Below are 7,710 nucleotides of genomic sequence, written 5' to 3' on the forward strand. Positions count from 1 at the left end.
CAAAAGAACACTCCCCAACACAAGAAAAGAAAAGAAAACAGAAAAAAACAGACTGTGTGTTGAGAGGGCGCGGCGCTTCTCTGCAAGCTTCGGGTGTCCTGGACGTCTACAGGTCAGGTCCGGAGCCGGTCCAGTATCTTCAGGGGAGGGTAAGAAAGAGGGAGCAAGAGAAAAGGAAAAAAAAAACAGCACAAAAAGCAGAAAGCAAGCAAGCAAAGCGGCTAGCCAAGCCAAGCAGCAAAAGCCAAAAGCAAAAAGGCCTGGTCAAACACTCCCCCCTCTCTTCCCCGCCCCGCCGCAGCAGGACGGCCGGGGGGGGGGGGGGGAAGAGAGAAAAGGCACAGCTGCCAGACACAACACACGATATTGGGATAAAGGCTGTCAACCCACGACAATCGTTCCTTGAGTTAGTTTGGGATGACTGGAACAGGAAGCTCAGTGCGCAGAGACTCTGCCTGTGGCCTTTGGTGTCCTTAACCTCCAGCCGGGACAGCAGGACACGAGTGCGCATCCCACGCTCAGCTCAAGGTCTCCACTCTCTCCCGGAGCCCTCCTAACGAGGGGCCCATGGGGACCCCCCGGCCGGGACCCCTCCTGAGGAGCGCCCGGCCTGACCCCGGTGCGATGCAGGGACAGCCCAGGGCGGGCAGGGCGGGGCCGCGTTGGCATCTGCGAGGGGAGAGCCCAGAGCGGGCCCGGCCCTTCCGAACCCAGACAGGGGCGCCGGCTCCGGCTCTCGGGGCTTTATTGTGCGGCGCCCCGAACCCTGAGGCAGGGGGAAAGGGACAGAGGGACAGAGGGCAGCAAGAGCGGAAGTCGGGGGGCAGAGAAGATGGAAGGAGAATGAGAAAGCGGAACAGAAGGGGGTCAGGGTTTGTAGGGGAGCGGGGCAGGGAGGCGCAGGTAGGAAAGGCAGAGGGGGAATGGGGGGTGCGGGTCGGGGTGCATAGGATGGGGAAGGGAGAGGAGGGAAGGGGGGGTCAGGAGGGGAGAGGGAGAGGGGTAAGGAGGAGGAGGAAGGCGGGGTAGGGTGCAGGGTCGGAGTGTGCAGGGAGAGGACGGAAGGGAGCAGTGAAGGGAGGGAAGGAGAGATTCAGAAGGGGAGAGGGAGCCGGGTAGGGCGTAGGAGGGGAAGGAAGAAGAGGTAGAGGGGGGGTCAGGGTGTGTGTGGGGGCCAGAACAGGACGGCAGGGGTTTTCAGGAGCGGAGAGGGAGCGGGGTGAGGGCTAGGAGGGGGAGAAAGGAGGGATGAGAGGGAGAAACCTCACCTGGGCCCCGCCGGGGAGCCCCGAGCGGCCGCTGCCGCCACCACCGCGCACTGCAGGAGCAAATGGCGGCGGGCGGCACTTCCGGGGTTTATATCACCTCGGGCCCGCCCCGCGCACCTGCCCGGCCCCGCCCCGGCCCATCCCGAGCACCTGCCCGGCCCCGCCCGTGCCCAATTCCCGCCCCTGCCCCGCCGGGACCTTCGCCCTGCGCTGTGCGGGCTCCGGCCCGAGGGGGGCGCTGTCGGCGGGGCCGGGCCGGGGGCCGCACATTGCCCGGATCCTCGCGGTGCGCTGCACTGGCGCGGGCTCGGGGCGCCGGGCGCTGTCCCGCTGCGGCCGCGGGGCTCGGGGCGCTGCCGGTGCCGGAGCAGCCCCCGCGGTCCCGTGCTGAGCCCGACGCGCGGGGTTGGGCTCTGCCCGTGGCCCCAAACGCGGGGTTCGGGCTCGGCTCTGAGCCCTGAAACCGTCCCGGGCCAAGCCCCGAAACGCGGCACCGCGGCTCCGCCGCCAGCCCCAGAGGCACGTCCGCGCCGCCGGTTCCGAGCTCTCCCCGGGCCGGGTGAGTGCGGCACTGGGCTGTGCCCAAGGCACGCCCCCAAAATACAGGACTTGGTCTCCTGGCTGAGTGACCCGCAAGCCCGGTTGAGTGGTTTCAAGGTCCCAAAACACAGGACTTGGTCTCTGTTCTTGAGGCCCTCAGGTATACATTTGGTCTCTGACTTAAGCCCTGAAAAAGCACAGGGCTTAGTCACTCTTCCTGAGCACCAAATCCAGCCATATGACCCCGGTTTCAGTGTCCAAAATGCAGGATTTAGTCTCTGGTTTCAAGTGCTGAACCTGAATTTTGAGACCCCTAAATACAGCCTTTGGTCTGTCTTTGGGAGCCCAAAAATGGATCAAGTAGGTCTGGTTCTGAGCCCCTGAAACACAGCAGTGATTTGGGTCTGGGAAAGCCCAAAATTGCCTGATTAGGTCTCAATTCTGAGGCCCCCAAACCCAGCACTACATCCTGTTCTTAGCCCCTCAAACACAGTGCCTGTTTTACAAATCATTCTTTTTATATAAATATTCCTCTAACTGCTAAAGCAGGAGGGAAGATCTAACAGGATTTCCTTTAACAGATTTTTTTACTTAAAAATCTATAGAGAAATTCCAGCTTATATGTCCAATTGTCTTCTGGAGTATTTAATAATTCTTCTAAATATATTTCTTTTTACATATAACTAATTTGAACAGAGCAAACTCAGTATTTTCCATTTGACCTCCAGAAATACTGAAATATGCTTTAATGCAGAAACATTTTCTGAGTAAGTCTGAGAAGTGAAGCAGACAGAACGGTGTGTGCCCATCTCCTCCTGCCGTTTCCCCGTGGGGAGCAGTGCCGGTGCTGCCGGATCTCTCCCCGAGGAGGTGCCAAAGGGGAGCCGTGAGCAGAGCCCGGAGCGGGGCTGGGCTGATGGTGAAACAACACCCCAGGAGCTCGGTGCTGCATGGTTTGGGCAAGACAAACCCCAGCAGTCTGGAAGCCAGGTTCCTAAGAAGCCTTTGGCAAGGAGGGAGGCCAGTACATCCACCTGCTACAAAAGGTGGCTGTGAGGAACTTGTCCATGCCCTCCCACTGGTGAGACACTTCTTGGGCACTGTGGGTTGTTACAGCACAGCCTGGAACCAAGACTGCTGGCAAAACTTGTCCTTCCTAAGACTGGGCTACCATGAATAGGGTAAATGTGACTGAGGGTAACAGCCCAAATCCCTGACAGCCTCAGGTGTGGCAGCAGTGGATTTCCACGTGCCTCCAGCTGGGGATTGGGAACCTTGGCCGAGCACAGAGCGCCGAAGGTGCTGCAGACGGTGCCCTGATGAGAGCTCTGGTGTCAGGCACCCATAAAGGCAGCTCATCACCTCTGCCCTAACACTCCACAGCCCTTGGTAACTCGTCTCTTTTTATGGCCTTGTAGGTAAAGGAGTTGATCCTACTGAAACATCCCTGAGGCTGCCAGCAAGGAGCTGTAGAGCTGCTTGAACAGCAGTCCAGATGCACACACGGGGATCAGTGTGCTCTGACAGGGCTGAAGCTGCTCCAGCTCCACGGGACAGTGACACAGAGCAGCCCCAGCAGGGCCAGAAGGCTCTGAGCTGACACCAGGCTGATGGGGAGCAGCGTTTGGGCCAGGATTAGCATCAGGCCCCTCACCATCACATTTACACTCATTCTGTGTGGATGGGGACTGGTTGACAATTCCCTGCATTCCAGTTTGGAAGAAAAAGTTTTGTGTCTGACCTTTTATTTTCAGTGCTGTGGGTCTGCCTGCCCTGCTGACACGCCTTCAATCCAGACCATTCCCTTCCATTTCAGTTACAGATGAGGAAAACTAAAGTAGCAACACTGCTCTTTTTCTGTTATGCTTTTGGCTTAGTGTTATCAAGCTGGACTTAGTTTCTGCATTCATTTCACTGCTTTCATAAAACTGACTTGGCAAGTTTGGATGACTGATAACTGATAAAGAATGAACTTTTCTCATGCACAGCTGCTCTGATGAGATTTTTTAAAATCCCTTTGGACTGAACAAATGCAGAAGACATTACTGACAATTGAAAAATGAGATAAATCTCAATAAGGTTTTTCATACATATGTACTCATGAAGTCAGAGTTTTATCAGAACATAATCTGAATGCTCTGAAAATTTCCAGAGGCCTCACAAATATGAAAATACTTTTCTCAAAGTCATTGGAGGATTAAAGTCAGAGACAAAAAGACATTACCAAGGGGAAAGAAAAAAAAAAGAAAAAGCAACAAGTTATTGCAGTGTAAGCACCTTAAATAACTGGCATCTGTTCTGAAGCCTTGTGAAACAAACTTTAGCTCTCTGCAATTAAATCCGATGTGTTACAGTATCCTGTGAGATTAGACATCTCTAGGGGATGCTGACAAGCCCTTGGGTGTAGCAATGCAGTGCTGCCCGCTCAAAGAACAAAGGAAAGCTCCTGGGAAATAATTAAAGAAGATTTTGGGCAGCTTGGGATGCAAATACAGACATTTCAGGTTACGCAGAAATAAGCTGGGAGCCCACAGAACATCACCAAAACAGACTAAAGGAGGCTGACTGATGTTTGTCCAAATGGGCCTGAAAGGAAGAGCCTGTGAAAGAGAAAGGACAGGAAGCTTTCTGAGTAGCTGTGGTTCCTGAAAACCTCTCCTCTCTGTCCTAATTTTTTATCCTTGTAGTTTGATGATGGAGACAAAACTAACCAATCTTATCATTAATCCTGAATCCTTCTCTTTCACCTGGAAAACTGACACCAATTATGACTTTAGCTTCATCCTTGACTTACTCAGAATCTTGTTACAGAACAGTACTGGCATATACAAATTTGTTATTTTTACTGGTCTGTGTCTATACTCTGTGTCAAGCAAAGCTTTTCTTATGTTACCTTTTAATGGTCTCCTCATTCCCTTGAGCATGCTTGGTTAGCTCAATACTTCCAACAGTTCTTCATCTCTTGCTACTTTTTGATTCAAGAAGAAAATTTACTGAAAAGAATAACAAGGAAAAACAAGTATTTTAAAATTGATCTCTTAATTGCTGATGTCTATCTAAGAAAGCCATCTTCGGGTTATTTTGGCAACAGGGTAAATTTAGAAGGTAGCTGACCTTAAATGAGGCATTTCTGGATAAAAAGCCAGTCAAACTTAAATCAAGACTTGAAAAATTAGGACACAAACTACAGGGAGGAGCCAAGTCATAAAGTCTCTTTCTCTTACAGCCATAATTCACTAAGGGAGTGTTTGAACATTTCCACAACTCCAAGAGTTTGGACAGAAGGAATGGGGAAGGAAATGCATTTTACCATTTAGCCTATACATGGTGGTCTCCTCCTATTCAAAGATGTAAGCCTGAAAAATGAGGAGGTGTGAAGTACATACAGTCCAAGGCATAAACAAGAGACAGACATTTAAATCACTTCTATCCTTTTTTGCATGTACTGATGTTTAAAACAGTATTGTTTACAACACTGTGTTTTTTCTAAGGTACCTGAGTCCCTCACTACTGCTGAAGCCATTTGAAGGGATTATTCCATTTTTAAATCATTTCTGCAGCACAATGAGGAAATCCCACAAAGGCTGCATGAGCATTCTTGCCAGTGCTTGTGGTTTGAGGTGCAGTGAGTTTCCTGGACCACTGTGAGAGACAATCATGTGCTGAAGGTGTGAGCCAGCAATGAATCAGTAAATAGCTGCCCCTCCAGAGATCAGCTCATTAGGAAGCAGAATGAAGTAAGGTTCCTGGGGAGTCTGTGGCACCACACATGCCAAAAAGAGAGGCACAAAACCTTGTTATCTGCTATGACCAAGCAAAAGGAATTTCTACCTAGGCAGGTTCTGTGGTTAATGTTCTGCTCTTGTGCTTTGCCCACGGAAGGCCCAGTGTGTTTTTGTTTACGGTGAGGTTCTTGTTCAGCACATTTCTGTGTGAGCAGCTGCCAGTGGCTCCCTCACCCCGGGCACAGAACGGGCCCAGCTGAAATGCCACAGGCTGTAGCTTTCTTTTGGACATGAAGAAAACCAAAAGAAAAATATCACAATTTTTTTCCCATCTTTTTTCTTTTCTGTGTCAAAAGCCTCAACAATAGCTCTCTTATTCAACAGAATGGTGTTGTATGGATATATAACAGCTGGTCAAAAGACTCCAAGATTATTTAGCTTTTAATTAGTTTTTTTGTACTGTTAGTTTTGTTAGTCATAAATAGCTAAATGACACAGTATTTGTGTAACTTAGCAATACCCAGCAATATTCACAGCTTAATTAAATAATTCACATGCCAATCTCTAGTCAGGATGCAAAAAAGACTAAAACACAAATTAAATTTCTTGGCCAATTTCTTGAAAAAGAGAAGCAGGCTCTGTTGAGACATATGGCAAACAATGTTTTCTGCAAAACAGCAAACTAAAACACATCACTTCTCCCACGTGGCAGGAGGCATGATGCATTTTCACAGCACACTCACCATGAGCAGCAGGCGTGTAACTGAGCAGCTGCACCAGTGGAACAGGGAACTCGACTGCCAGGAGCTGAAACAAAAGGGAGGAAGGCAGGACAGGATGAAATACCACAAATTCAAATCACCATTTCTCAACCAATGTTTTTTTATTGTTTGTAAATTTGTGAAATGTGACAAATAAAAAGTGATTGAGAATGTCCACTGCACTGAGATCTGTCTCTGCCAACACGTGCATAAGTAGGAATCAGTGCTGGAATTAGCTTCAGTTAAATTAGGCACCCATGCCAGGGGGATTGAGGAATGAATATATAGATTTAGCTGCTATAAATCTGCCAGGATTTGGTTTTTTTTTTTCTTACATCATGGCTTCATTATCTAATCACCCTGTTGGGATACATCCATACTGTATGCAAAAAAATATGTACAGCACAAAAATCCAGAAAGTCACTATATATTGCTTTCCATTGTGTTTAGCAGACATTATCCCACAAGTGAACAACTTCAAATAATAATAGTTTTCTCTTGAGCAGGTTCTCTGCTACAGTGATGTTATTTATCCTGGTGTCACACAAGCAGCATTGTGCAGGGCAACCTACTGGTGATAAGTGTGTCACCACTGTGTGCTATTTGTTCATATTTTTCTATATTTGAAAAAGTGAAACCCAAACCACACTGCCAAGATATGATATTCCTTGAGAGGAAGAACATGGTTTATGTGTCTCAGCTTTGCCAAAAACTTCTGAAAACCAATGCTTCAGTTTGTGAATAAAGATGTAGGCACTGCCTCAAGCAGGGTGAAGACCACCCTTGGGCAGGAGTGTTTTGGAGCTGCAGTGGTGAAAGGATGGGGGTGTGCTTTGTTTTGCAGAACATTTGGGTGTGTATAACAGGCCTGTCTAAACAGAATTGGTGTGTCTGATGGCTGATTCAATGTTCCAAGGAGGTCCTCTATTCAGAACTTGTTTTCCTTCCCACTTACCCTACTTGGTGTATTGTGCTGGATTATACTGGTTTCCTAAGTGGCAGTCACAGTTCCTGTCCATCTGGATGTGTTCTGAGGCTCTATGAAGTTTTAACAAGTGTGAAGGGGGAAAACACTGAAGTATGCAGCCAGTCTGAAGTGGTTATCTTGGGCTTTAACCTACTGTCACCAGCAAGGCACAAAACACTTTTCATAGGCCATGGAATACTTAATTCATTTATACTTTAATAACACAACAAAAAGCATTCTCTTATGAGATATTATCTCTTTGTATCTAAAATCTCTTCATAAATGAAAATTGTTATAGTATTAAACTCATACTAATGTGTCCGTGCACATTGAATCATGATTCAGGACACGTATAACTGAATAAGTTACTTGGTTAACTCTTGCACTTGTCTTACTGCTTGCTTTTAAACTAGAAGATTTTATACTTTTCAATATTTTTTAGTAAAAAC

The sequence above is a fragment of the Ammospiza nelsoni genome, chromosome 4, assembly GCF_027579445.1.
Source record: "Ammospiza nelsoni isolate bAmmNel1 chromosome 4, bAmmNel1.pri, whole genome shotgun sequence".
NCBI lineage: Eukaryota > Metazoa > Chordata > Aves > Passeriformes > Passerellidae > Ammospiza > Ammospiza nelsoni.